The following is a 12,294-nucleotide window of genomic DNA, read 5'->3' on the forward strand; positions in this document are numbered from 1 at the left end:
TGACACCAGCTAATTAAGCTTCATAGATTTCTGTAACTTGTTCCAGGTAGAAGGAGCAGCAAATCAGCAAAAAGATCCTGGGAGCGAAGATTGTAAATCCCAATACTATTTACACTGATATAGGTTAGATGGAAGGAAGGATGGAAGTAGACCTTCCACGAAGATATGCCAGTGTTTAAGTCTCTGTGTTGATGGAGAAGGCCATCCAACACGCTTATACAGTTCCCAATGGTGAGTGAGGACTTTAAAACCAGTGATGAACCTCAGAGCTCCATGGTATTACAGTGTCCAGTGCATGTAAAGTTTGAGACGAAGCATGCATGTATAAAACATCACCATAATACATACATTAAAGTGGCAACAACCAGCCTCTTTCTAGATTTGAACAAAAGGCAGGATTTTATTCTGAAATAAAAACCTATATTAAGCTTTAATCTTTTTGCTAGCTGCTAAATATGAAGTGTAAAAGAAAGAGATTCATCCATTAAAATACCAGGATATCCGTACTTAGAAACAAATTGTGTGTGTGTGTGTGTGTTTGATGTAACCACAACTGATTTTATCAAATGTAAAGTAGGAATGGTAATTGTGTGTGTGCTCATATCAGTTTAAGAGTGCATGCATGTGTGTGCGTATGTTTGTGAGTCATAGATGATTTTTCCCATGTAGTGCGTAGGTGTAATGTGCCACATTCTCACTGAGTGGACAGAGAAAGGTCAATTTAACCCAACAGGAACACTCACATACACAGACATGCAAAATATTGTATTAACTCACATTCACTGCCCAACCTCATGCATCTTTCCTGCATGAATGTTGCTTTCATTTCTTTCAGAGAATAAAACTACTAGACAAAAGGTGTTTATTAAACCGGAGGAACTGTTTCATAATTCTAAGAGTCCCTCTTTTTATTGTGTCCGTACTGCCAGAACTACAATTGTAGTTCTTAGAATGTCATTTTCAGTGACATTGTTAGCTCCTACTTTAGAGTAGTAGTAGTGATTGGTTCAGACATAAGTGTACATTGATTAATCAATCACATGAGCCAATGCAGCAATGGCAACCACCATTTTAAACTGCAAGCTAACTAGACAGCCAGCCACTAAATAAGTAAAATTAAACAACCTATTCCATACACTCTTTTTACAGTGTAGAAAGCACATTGCCTCGCCAGATGAGTAACAACTTTGTCGGCTCATTTTCTGTAACCAGTCTAAAGCATGAAAGAATTAGGAGGCTAGCTAGCCTGTTAATTCTACCATACTTTTATTCTACACTGCTTACAGAAAATTAGCCAAACAGCAGAATGTCTGGCTTAAGTCACTGACATTGTGATTGCAAACAGAAGAAAAAACCCTTGAAGGTATTTAGTTCTCAAAAGAGTTCCCCAGTGGGCAGTTCCTTTCAGGGAGTAAAGTAAGATCTCACAACCTCAGCTTTGTTCCAGAAAATGGCTAATGCCTTAGATAATTTATCTAGATTTCCATTTACTTGGAGATTCACATGCATTCACCTGTAGTCAGGTTGTCATTTGTCATTTTTGATTGTTTGACAATTCTTAAGAGTTTTGCCAAATATGAGCCAGTGTGAAGGCAGACACCAGAGAAGAAAGAGTGGACGAAGAATAGAGGAGAAGCAAGTGGGATGCTGATGAGGGCATAGTCTTTTAGTTAAGACTGTGAAGGGCATGGGCCTTGTAGTTAATTTATTTAATTGATGTGCACATGCAGCGACCAGCTGTGAGAGTTTACCATACTCGTGTATTGGAGCCTTGGGTATTTTTATCATGTCTGTCTGTCTGTGTTTGTAAAATGTGTGTCAAGATCGAGTGATGGATGTCTATTGCACACCAAATCAATCTAGGAGTAAAAGATAAGTAGTACAGAAAGACTGGAGACTGTCTTCCCTCTCAAAACAACCCCACAAGTAGCCTACAAGGTGGCTGTAGTAATCATAATGGTAGCAAAAGAGGAAGTCAGGTGACATATAAAGAGCGCTAATGTCTGCATAGGGAGCAGGTCAGAGTAGGTGGATGGGTCAAACAAACACAGGACTTTCACCCAGGAAACCCCTGTTCATGTGTCATGTAAACCCAAAAGTACTATTGATGTAGTTGAACCTAAGAACACAAGATAACTTGTTACTTAACTTAATTAAGTTAAGTAACTTAATTAATTAAGTTAAGTAACTATGTTATGCTACCTTATGTACGTAAGTGCGTGATGGTCTGTACGTAACTACATCATGTACTTGCGTACGGAACTGAAGTTATGTAACCAATTTGAACCTAAACCACAATCTTTATCTAAACCTAACAAAGTAGTTTTGTTGCCTAAACCTAACAAAACAGTGACGTTTCATCAACGTTAACCAGGTTTAAAACTGCGACCCTTACATTTAGGAATGAGGGCGTAATGATATTCTTCCACCGGTTGCAGCGCTAATTTAGGAAATGCTTCTGTGGGTAATTTTTGAGGGTGGGGAAAAAAAGACCTACTGTATGTGGTTGTATGGTTTGGAAGACCTGTTGCATATTAGTCATGTAGAGATACTCCATAATGTGAAAGAGGCTCAAAAAAGGAAAACCATCATCCCCAAAGTATTTTGGTATAGTTTCTGTTTTTGTCAACCTTAATGAACAGAAACCAACACAAGCTCAGTGCACAGTTGGTAACACAAGAAGAGGACTGGAGTGGGCTGGCCCAACCAAGCAGATGAGTGACAAACACTGCAGGGAACAAGTGGAGTGACAGCAGCAAGCTAGTCAAGCTCACCAGGGTGTAAGATAAGGCCGCGTTCAGACTAGACACCCATTCTACCAATTCTTTGAATTTTTGAGTGTGTTTAGGCTGCAGTGGTGGTGCCCGCAGGTGGTGACTGCAGGTGGTGCCCGCAGGTGGTGCCAAAAAAACGCAGAAGGCTGCGGTGAAAAAGTTAAAACAGATTTAACTTTCACGCTGCGGTGGCCACAAAACAACAGACTGGAGTGTTACATTATGTTTTACATGTAGTCATTCAATGGGGCCTTGTGCATCAGTTTAAAACCCACCGTTTTCATAGACCTCGCATGCTGGTTAGTTATTGAAAGTAAATGTTTTTTTTAATAAGTGGATGCTGGCGGACGATCACTCGTAGGACCCAGCATACTGGTCAGGGTAAAATAAGAAAAAATATGACTTGAATCAACAACATAAAACAAATGCTTCCCATGATACAATGACCTTTGAATTCTGAAACATCCAAATATGTTTTGCAGAGACTTGTGATGCAACAGCAGTGAATACTGTTGAGATTCAATTGAGGATGAGGATCAAAGATAAACTTGATGCTTGCATCCTTGATGCAAGTATATTAATGCTAGACGCTGGTGATGCATTTATTTTGCATTTATTAGTATACAAAAAACAATGTTTTAACAAGGTTGTTTTTGTTAAGGCAATATTTACAGCCATAATTATGGAGTTTATTGGTGAAAGGGTTAGTGGTGACATTTATTTATATCACTAGTGTGCATCGAACCATGAATTTGTGTGTGCCATTGGACTCCTGGAGGATTAGCTAAGTATTAACATGCATAAGCACATTACTTCAATTTGTCAATTTTCTCTGTATAGATCACAGTCTGTTACAGTCAGTACACTCAATGTCTATCACACAGCCCAATGCTTAAGGCTCAAACTCTGCACAAGCAAGCTTCTCTGATAAGATGTTGGAGCTCCAATTGGACTGGCATCTCTGTGTGTGATGGAAGAAAAGCGGAGACAGACAAAGGAAGACAAAATAGAAGTGTTGTGGAAATGAGACAAATAGAGTTAGAGAAAAGAAGTCTTTCAGTGTTTCACATTGTTGAATCCCAGCAGATTATTAGCGTCTAGGTTCATGGCACATTTAGGGTCTGTTTTTCCACTTGACTGAACCAGTGTTGATTTCTTTCCCTATCAGACAGGAATAAGGATGGAAGGATCAAAAGATGACAAAGTAGAAGGACTAAAGGGTGGGCAGATTTTTTCTTGCTTCAGTGGAGATAAATGAAGACTCTTTGGACTTGAAAGCAGACAAAGACAAAGGCTCAAGGCAGAAACAGATCCTTTTGTCTCCTTTTGTTGTTCTGCAATAAGTGGGGTTTTTGAATTGGTAACAATATGTTTTCCTTTTTGACTGACAAACAAAGGCTCCTTTATTACCACCATGGAAACAAGTTTTGGTTGTGGTGCCCTTTATTTGGAAGTTGGCAAGAGATCGCTTTTGGCATTTTTAATCACAACATGTGAAACTACAAGTGCAACTCAGCTGTGTCATAAATGATTTATATTATGTAATGTTAAATGTATTAAATTCCAGGTAATTTAAATGTAAAAGCTGCTAGCAAAAGGATTAGTACACTTGTAGGTGCAACAATGGCCAGTAAATGAATGTAGAAAAACAAAAGCAAAAAACATCTTATGTTTTAGCTTGCTCGCAAAACATTCTTAAAGGCATCTGTACAAGTATGCACATGACATTTAGGGGAGTGACTTGGGTGAGGATAGAGTAGCATTGTTGTGAAGCACTATGGTACCATGTATGAGGTGTAGTTGTGCATTAAGATTGCCCTGTCTGTTGAAACATTTGAAAATGGAACTTGGCAGGTGTTTTTCTGGTCCTTCTTTACACTCTGGTCTTGCAATCATTTAAAATGAGAACCTTCCCTTCCTTTATCTAAGCCTATACATTCACTCAGTTACCAGCTTATAAGGCACACCAAGCCACATCCAATTCACTCAAATTGACGGCTCTGCAATAAATCCTTTAGGGAATCTTAGAAACGCAGAGGTCAACAGCATAACAAACTACAGCCATTCATGAGGACACAAGTGCTACGTTGAACTGTGTGACTGTTCAATCAACTATCATCAATAAACTTAAACCGTATGTTACGGTTCATAAAGACATTGAATTGCACTAGATTTAGCGATGTACAATTTACTGCTAACTGTCTTTGATTACATTGTAGTAAACTACTGAATTATGGAAGCACACCCATGCAAATGCACACAAACATACTTATTGTATCCCAGATTCAATGAGCAAGGGCATTGAAGGAGAGACACATTGGGAAAATGACACAGCTGTGTCACATTACAAAAGGCTAACTAGTCTGTATGCAACACGTTTTTTTATTCTTTCATTAATACAATTTAACAAACATTACTTTTTCAAGGCCCCACTCTCTGCATGTTACCTCCTTAACATAAACATAAACTGCAGATAGAAGCTATGAGCAAGAGCAATGCTTGGAAGATGAAACATACTTCAATCCATGGCCAGGCACTTCCAATTTATTTTGATAGATTAGAATGCAGGAGTTCCATTCATTAGTGTGCAGAGCTTAGAGTGTGTGTGTGTAGCCATGCATGTGTATACTGAAAACCAGTAATGGCGTTTTTCCACTGCTGGTAACAGCTCGTCTCGACTCGCCTCTACTCGACTCTGCGCATTCTGCGTCCGTTTTCCATTGCAGATTGAGTAACGCCTCAGCGTGGCTGGTCACCATAGCTACGCGTGATGACGTAATTTTCAACGCAACCCACAACAGCACGTCGGCTACTTGCCACAGCCAGAAGATATGTTTTGTTTCAAAAGAAGCTGAAGGAAGCAACAAAAATTTACCGCTGAAAAAAAAACAGGAGTTTGGGAATTCCGACGGAGTTCAGACGTCGACATGACGGTTGTTCGCCGACACAAAAGGGTAAGTTAAGCTTCCTGGTAACGTTAGCTAACATTTGCATGTGTTAGGGGCCCCAGTCAGTATTTACTATAAGCTATATGAAGTCCATGAACTTTAGCAACCACGATTACGTACCAAAATACATATGCTGTTTACTGTTTGTGTTTGAGCATTCACGCTTTGCAAAATCGCCGCCGCAGACCGTCTGGTGGGCGATGTCCGACCGGTGAGATCTCTGGTTCTGACCTGCTGTGCTTTGTATAATCTTTAGGAGAGTCACGGATAGCCTAGTGACAATGACTGGGATGCATCTGGGCCAGCAGAGCCAGGGGGGACACTGTCACAGGGTGCAGAGGAAGAAGACCGGAATGTACGAGATGGTTTGATGCGCTACTTGAAAAGCTAAATAAAAACTTTTCTTTGATATGTTGTCTTGTTTTTATAAAGTAACAGTGTGCAATATTGGAAACAACATAAAGCCCCTAATAGCCCTTAATATTGAACAGTTGAAAAGTGAGAATAGTGCAGAGAGTAGATAATCTGGTGTCTTTCTAGACTTTTTTTTTTTAAACGTCCCGTTTGTTCTGGACACACACTCCACACTCTTGTTTGCAACAATGCGGTGATCCGACCAACCAGTGGTCTGCAGGTTTCCACGTCAGCTTTTGGTATCACCTCTGCTCGCTTGAAACCTCGACTGAGGTAGTACTAAAAAAAAAGTACCTGGTAGCAGGTCCCAGGGACTTTTTTTCGTAATGGAAAACCAAAAATGGCGAGTAGAGTTGAGGCTAGTCGAGTAGATACCACGCAGTGGAAAACCGCCATATGTAAAGGTGTTTGAGAATGAAAGAGTGAAAGAAAGTATATGTGTGTGTGTGTGTGTGTGTGTTCATTAGAAAAATGTAAGACATCATGGTGGTCTAGAAGTAAAAGGAGCCATAGCTCGCGAACAGAGATTAATGGAAGCTAACACAACAGTCAAATTCTATAACTCGTTCTCTCTCTCTCTTACTTAATTCAACAGGTTACCTACACAGGCCAACTTAGACACTTGTGAATAAGCCCATGCAGTCTTCAAAATGTGGTTTGGTGCTCAATATAGCCAGATATTATGCATACCTGTTTTACAACTTCCAATGCTTCTGCCAACAAAATACCACTACCTGCGTGTTGAAAACAGGAGGAAAGATAACTTTAACCCTTTAGTATAAGGTTTAGGCAAGGGCAAGTACCTGATTATTCAGTACTTCACAACATTTCTTTGAAAGACTACAGGAAAACATGTCTTAAAAGTACATCTTTAATAGTAGTTGTATCTGCTGTTTGGGGTAGTGTTAGGTCCCTCTGAGTGTCACACACTGTGTCAAAACTAAACTGAAAACACGTAATTCCATATCACATTTCTATAATGTAAATATTTGTGGACAATTATGTGCAATAACTACTCGGTGCAATAATTTATTAGTTATAATGTATGTGCAATATCTGACATTATTGTAGTCTGACATGCTCCAGCCACTTGTTTACTGCTGCTACTTATGTTCACACTGTACTCCAATAGCATTTGTACAATCTATTGTTTTAGCAGCAAGATCTTATTAACCTTATATTGGTAACTTCAACTTACAAACAAATTGTTTTCTATAGTTGGGGATGTAATAGTCAAGATTAGCTCAATCAATAACATAAATATCAACTTTAGAAGCCTAAACTAGGTCTGGACCTTTACCCCACCCGCAACCAAGATAATTTACTATCGTAATGTTTTCAATAGTATGATCTTAGATCAGTGTCTACATTCTTTCTAATGCAATAACTTGAACTGCACTGTGTCTGTGCTCATGCATTGATTTGAATACACTGACATTAAAAAGCCTTGCTTATATTACAACTGCATAAAGCAGCCCATTTGTCAGACTTTGAAGCAAATTAGGTGTCTCCATCCATGAAGGCGTATAATGTGCATTTTCATATACACATCTCATGTTTATTATTGTATTAAAATGAGGTTGAGAACAGGCTTTGACGAGAAGTGGCTGTCAACGACTTCCTCAATGTGTAACAATCTAGTGTGCTCCATGTCACAGAAAACATGACATGAATGATAAGTTCCAATAAAAAGGGAATAGTTGGCCTCAATGGCTAGTTATTTTAACACTGATAACACAAAGTATATGAGCAATGTCCCCTTGACTTGACCATTGTCTCTCTAAAACCAAACTGTTGTAGTGTTGGCTGTAATAGTTTTGGGCCAGATAACCTGTACAAATAACCAACCATCCTTTTCCATCCTGTATCGATGGTGTGTGTGTGTGTAAGGTGCATTTGTGTGGGTGTTTTGTTTTGTAAAGGTAAGGAGGTACTAAGACAGTAAAAGGGATACATGAAAAGTCACCAAAAGAGAGAGAGTGGAAATATGTGCTTAATTTATATAAACAACGGAGAGGTATGGCTGTGTGTGTGTTGTTGCGAATGGGTATAATGATAGGCGATCTAGGAAGTGAACCTTGAAAGGCACTCTAGGTAAGAGACTCAGCTAAATACCTACAATAAAATGAGAGCAACTTTGTGAAAGAGAAAACCAAGGGAAAGAATGACAGTTTGAAATATGATACAGCTATACTAAATCAGACCTGTGAACTAAAAACACAATACTAGTACTGGTGCGCAAAAGAGCTAAGTCACGAGTCAACTGAAAATGTTGAAAAAAATTAAGTTGTACAGTATATAATAGAGTGGCCAATAAAGCAATTCATAATTTTTTTTTAAAGATCGTATTTTGGGTATTTTAAGCCTTTATTTTGACAGGACAGCTGCAGACATAAAAAGGGAAAGAGAGGGGAAATGATGTGCAGCAATGGAACGCAGGTAGGAGTCGAACCCGCAACCCTTCATACATGGGCGCCCGTTCCACCAACCCAGGCTAATTTTGATAAATTTTATTAGATTAGTAATTATTTTTAATATTTCTTAGTTAAAAGAAGATATAGGACAACACAGCAATGATTTAATGTCTAACATTAAATCATTAAATCAGATCTGAGAGAGCATATGGGGAGGATTTATGCCGCACATCAGAGGGACTATAGGCAGGTTTTACTAAACCCTTTATATGAACAATATGGTATTCTATTTTAGGGATTCAGGTGATGCTTTAAAAGCTCATTATCTTCTCACTGTTTATGCAGTTCAATGTTTACACACTCCATGGAGAGTTCAGTTTAATTACCCAAGAGTGAATTAAAGCCGTTTAAAACCAATTTTTATCTTCAGGTCTTTTTTTTTTCTTTTCAAACCTGTCAATCAGTAAAATAAGGTGACTTCTCATTTTCTCAATAGACTAACTTTCATTTGAGTTTTTTTTTCCCCACACACGGAACCTAATTACTTCTTTTGGCACAACAAGTACAAGTAGCAATGCAGATTAAGACTAGACAATATCCTAGGCAGATATTGATTTGGGACTATATTGAGTGGAAGCCCAGCCAAAGCAGTGCTACATGGCCCCGAGATATCACGCAGCAACTCTGTGTGAGGAAAGGTCTAATAGAGGTTGATCTATCCTGTAAAATAACAATGTGCCATGTTTACAGTAATCACTTACTTGGTGGACAGCTGTTTTTCTTAGTTGTTTCCATCACATAAAAAAAAAAAGTTGAGGACTGCAGGATTCCTCAAGTTGTCGGGCGGTTGAGTGATTGCAACCGCCTCCTCCTCTTGTTCTATTTCAAAAGCACGCAGCTCCTCTTCTGAAAACTGGTTGATAGAGGTATGCTTCTGGAGCTTAAATGTCTGAGAAGTTTCTTTGTCTCTCCCAAAATCCGCCATGTTTATTGCCATTCAGTCTACTGTAGGAAAAATAGCCAACTATTCACGCCGGGTATGTTGATGGAAGTTGTGGGGTTTAAGGTGCTGCATGATCTCTGCGCCCATGTTGCAGTGCTTTGACTGTGCTTCCACCCAATATAGTCCCAAGTCAATATCTGCTTAGGAAATCGTTTAGTCTTAATCTGCATTGCTAGTTGTACTCGTGAATACACAGGGCACAAGGAGTAATTAGATTGTTGTTGTTGTTTTGTTGTCGACTTTTACTTACAACTTACTAACCGGCAACGTAGGATTTCATTCACTGCGCTAAGCTAACTAGCAGCAGCGCTGCCCTGTGTTGCACCAGACTAAAAGAATGCATGTACTGAGACAAAAAAAATGTGTTGGCCCACCTATCTAAAGCCATGGGAGACTGTGATAAGCCCTATCTCAATAAAAGGTGGTGTGTTCCTTTAACACCCAACAGGTCTAAGGAACCCTCCCAGGGGAAAACAGTTGTACTTGGCATTTCCCAGGTGTGGTTGTGTACGAGAGAGAGAGACAGTCGGACGTTTTGCTTTCTAATAGCTCTTCTAATAGCCCCGTCCCTTTAGTTATTCTCTAGCTCGCTGCACCATAGCCAACGTGCTTGTGGCCGCATGTTGAATCTCTGTCTATCTATTCGACCAGTTACTAGTTTTCAACAGAAAAAAAAAATGGATTATAAACCATTTTATTTCTATAGTTTGTAGCTGACTTTACAAGCTGACTTCTCTATTGGCTGTTGAAACAGGTGACATCCCTTGCATTAAAAAAACAGCCTCTGCGACTTAACCAGCTGGTTTGAAGCGAGTTGAATAGACCCAGTTCAGGCCGCTGCAATTGCACTGGACTAAGTTCAAAGTACATTTTTACCATAATTATGCAAACAACAGACAGGCTTATATAATGATATCACCAGGAGACTATGGTCCAATTACAAGCACGGAGTAGGTGAATAGAACATATCACTGAGTGGATGTGCCACAAACTCCTTCAAAAAGACTGATGAAACAACACAAACTGTCTATGAATCCAAAATTGAAATCTCTCACTTTCTGAATCTATGAAGAATGAAAGGACTAGTGTTTCTGCAGCGAGTGTTTCACTCGCATGTACAGCTTAAGATATATGTATGCAAACCGTGAAATCTATTTACGAGCGCATGTGCAAATAACTTAAGTAGGGTATTTTCACACTTGACGTTTATTATTACACAAATTAGCTACAAGCCTTACTGTACAGCAGAAGTAATTGCAGTTACGTTATGTAAGTCACTCTGAAGCTGACTGGAATAGAAAGAAAGAAAACTAATGTACTAAGACATATGATAATAGACCGATTTAACAAAAAAAACAAGAAAAGCAAATTCTCTTTCCCATCCCAAATACATGTGTGCATATGTTCCTTATCCTGTATAAGTTTAACGGAAAAATGTTTAAATCAATGCTCAACTTAGTCAAAGTTAATGTACAATGTTTCCCTGATGGAAGATGCCAGCCATATTCTCTGACCAAAGAATTCAACTGTGTTTTTGTTGCTGCTATTTACCTACATTCCACCTTATGCAAATTCAAATCATGCACTACATAAAAGCACTACTGCTTTTGTTTGGTTTTTCTTGTGTAGCATAAGGGACTACAACTAGTTTAGTTGTGCCTTGAACCAGGCAGTATACGGTTAAAGCAGTTTAAAGTATGAATAATTACATAATTATTAACTAAATACAATTTTAAGCAGACATAATTAAAAACCTAGCATACTTTTTCTATTCAAATAAATGAAATCACTTTGCTTGTAAATGTCTCCTCATATTCCTTTTATTAAAGAAAAACAATCATTCATCATTATTTGATACATTTTCATTTGTGCTCCTAAAGTTCTTTACGATCTCCTAAATGTTTCCACTTAGGAGCATACATACATTGTGGAAAAAGACTTACTACCAAGTCCTGCTTTGAAACCTGCTCTGTTGGATTAAAAAATGCTCCACAAAAGAGGAATGGTTTGCAGAGTCAATGGTAAAAATATCTTTGAAATAAAGTTAGTAAAAGTAGCCTAGGCAGTTTTTCTCACTCTTCTGTAACTATTTATTGAAATACTGTATATGATGTGCAATCCTAAAAACAAAATGCTAGGGGGATTAAAAGGCCTAGTAAAGAGAAAGTAAATAGAATCTTTGAAAACTATTTTGACTAACTAGGGCTAGCCTGGCTGGCTAGCGTGTTAGCGATTAATTTGCCAGCTAGCCCTGCGAGGAGGCACTTAATCTCCAAACTTCTAGAACTACATGTTTCACGTGGATGAGTTTGCTGGTGTGACCAGGCCTTAGAGCTACACTGCTTAAGTATTTTATATTAAGGAACGTTAGTTACATTCAAGTCATTGTCGATTGAGTTGATACAAAGCTAATTAAGCCCATCTCTCTCTTGCCTCCAGGACATATATGTTTAAAATATAGTTCTTAATTACAGTTTTCTGCTAAAACAATGGTTACAATCATTTTGTGTGTGTGTGTGTGTGTGTGTGTGTGATCATCTACTATATAGGTCTGGAGACAGGGAGGGATGGTCAATGTCTACTGGTCTGAAAGAATATCCAGCCTACAGGACCATTTATTTCACTGCTTCACTACACAGTTCAATTCTTTCAATATTAGCTCAAAACACTGAGGAAAAACACACAAGCATTCCCTCGCTCAATCTAACACACACACACACACACACACACACACACACACA

At 38.7% G+C, this 12,294-nt stretch overlaps 1 protein-coding gene across 1 annotated transcript in view; it reads right to left on the reverse strand.

Annotated features, from left to right (window-relative positions):
• Positions 1-12,294, reverse strand: part of tusc3 (tumor suppressor candidate 3) — a 77,737-nt gene that overhangs the window by 18,202 nt on the left and 47,241 nt on the right. The gene's annotated exons all lie outside the window — the stretch shown is intronic.

The sequence above is a fragment of the Etheostoma spectabile genome, chromosome 2 (assembly GCF_008692095.1).
Source record: "Etheostoma spectabile isolate EspeVRDwgs_2016 chromosome 2, UIUC_Espe_1.0, whole genome shotgun sequence".
Lineage (NCBI taxonomy): Eukaryota > Metazoa > Chordata > Actinopteri > Perciformes > Percidae > Etheostoma > Etheostoma spectabile.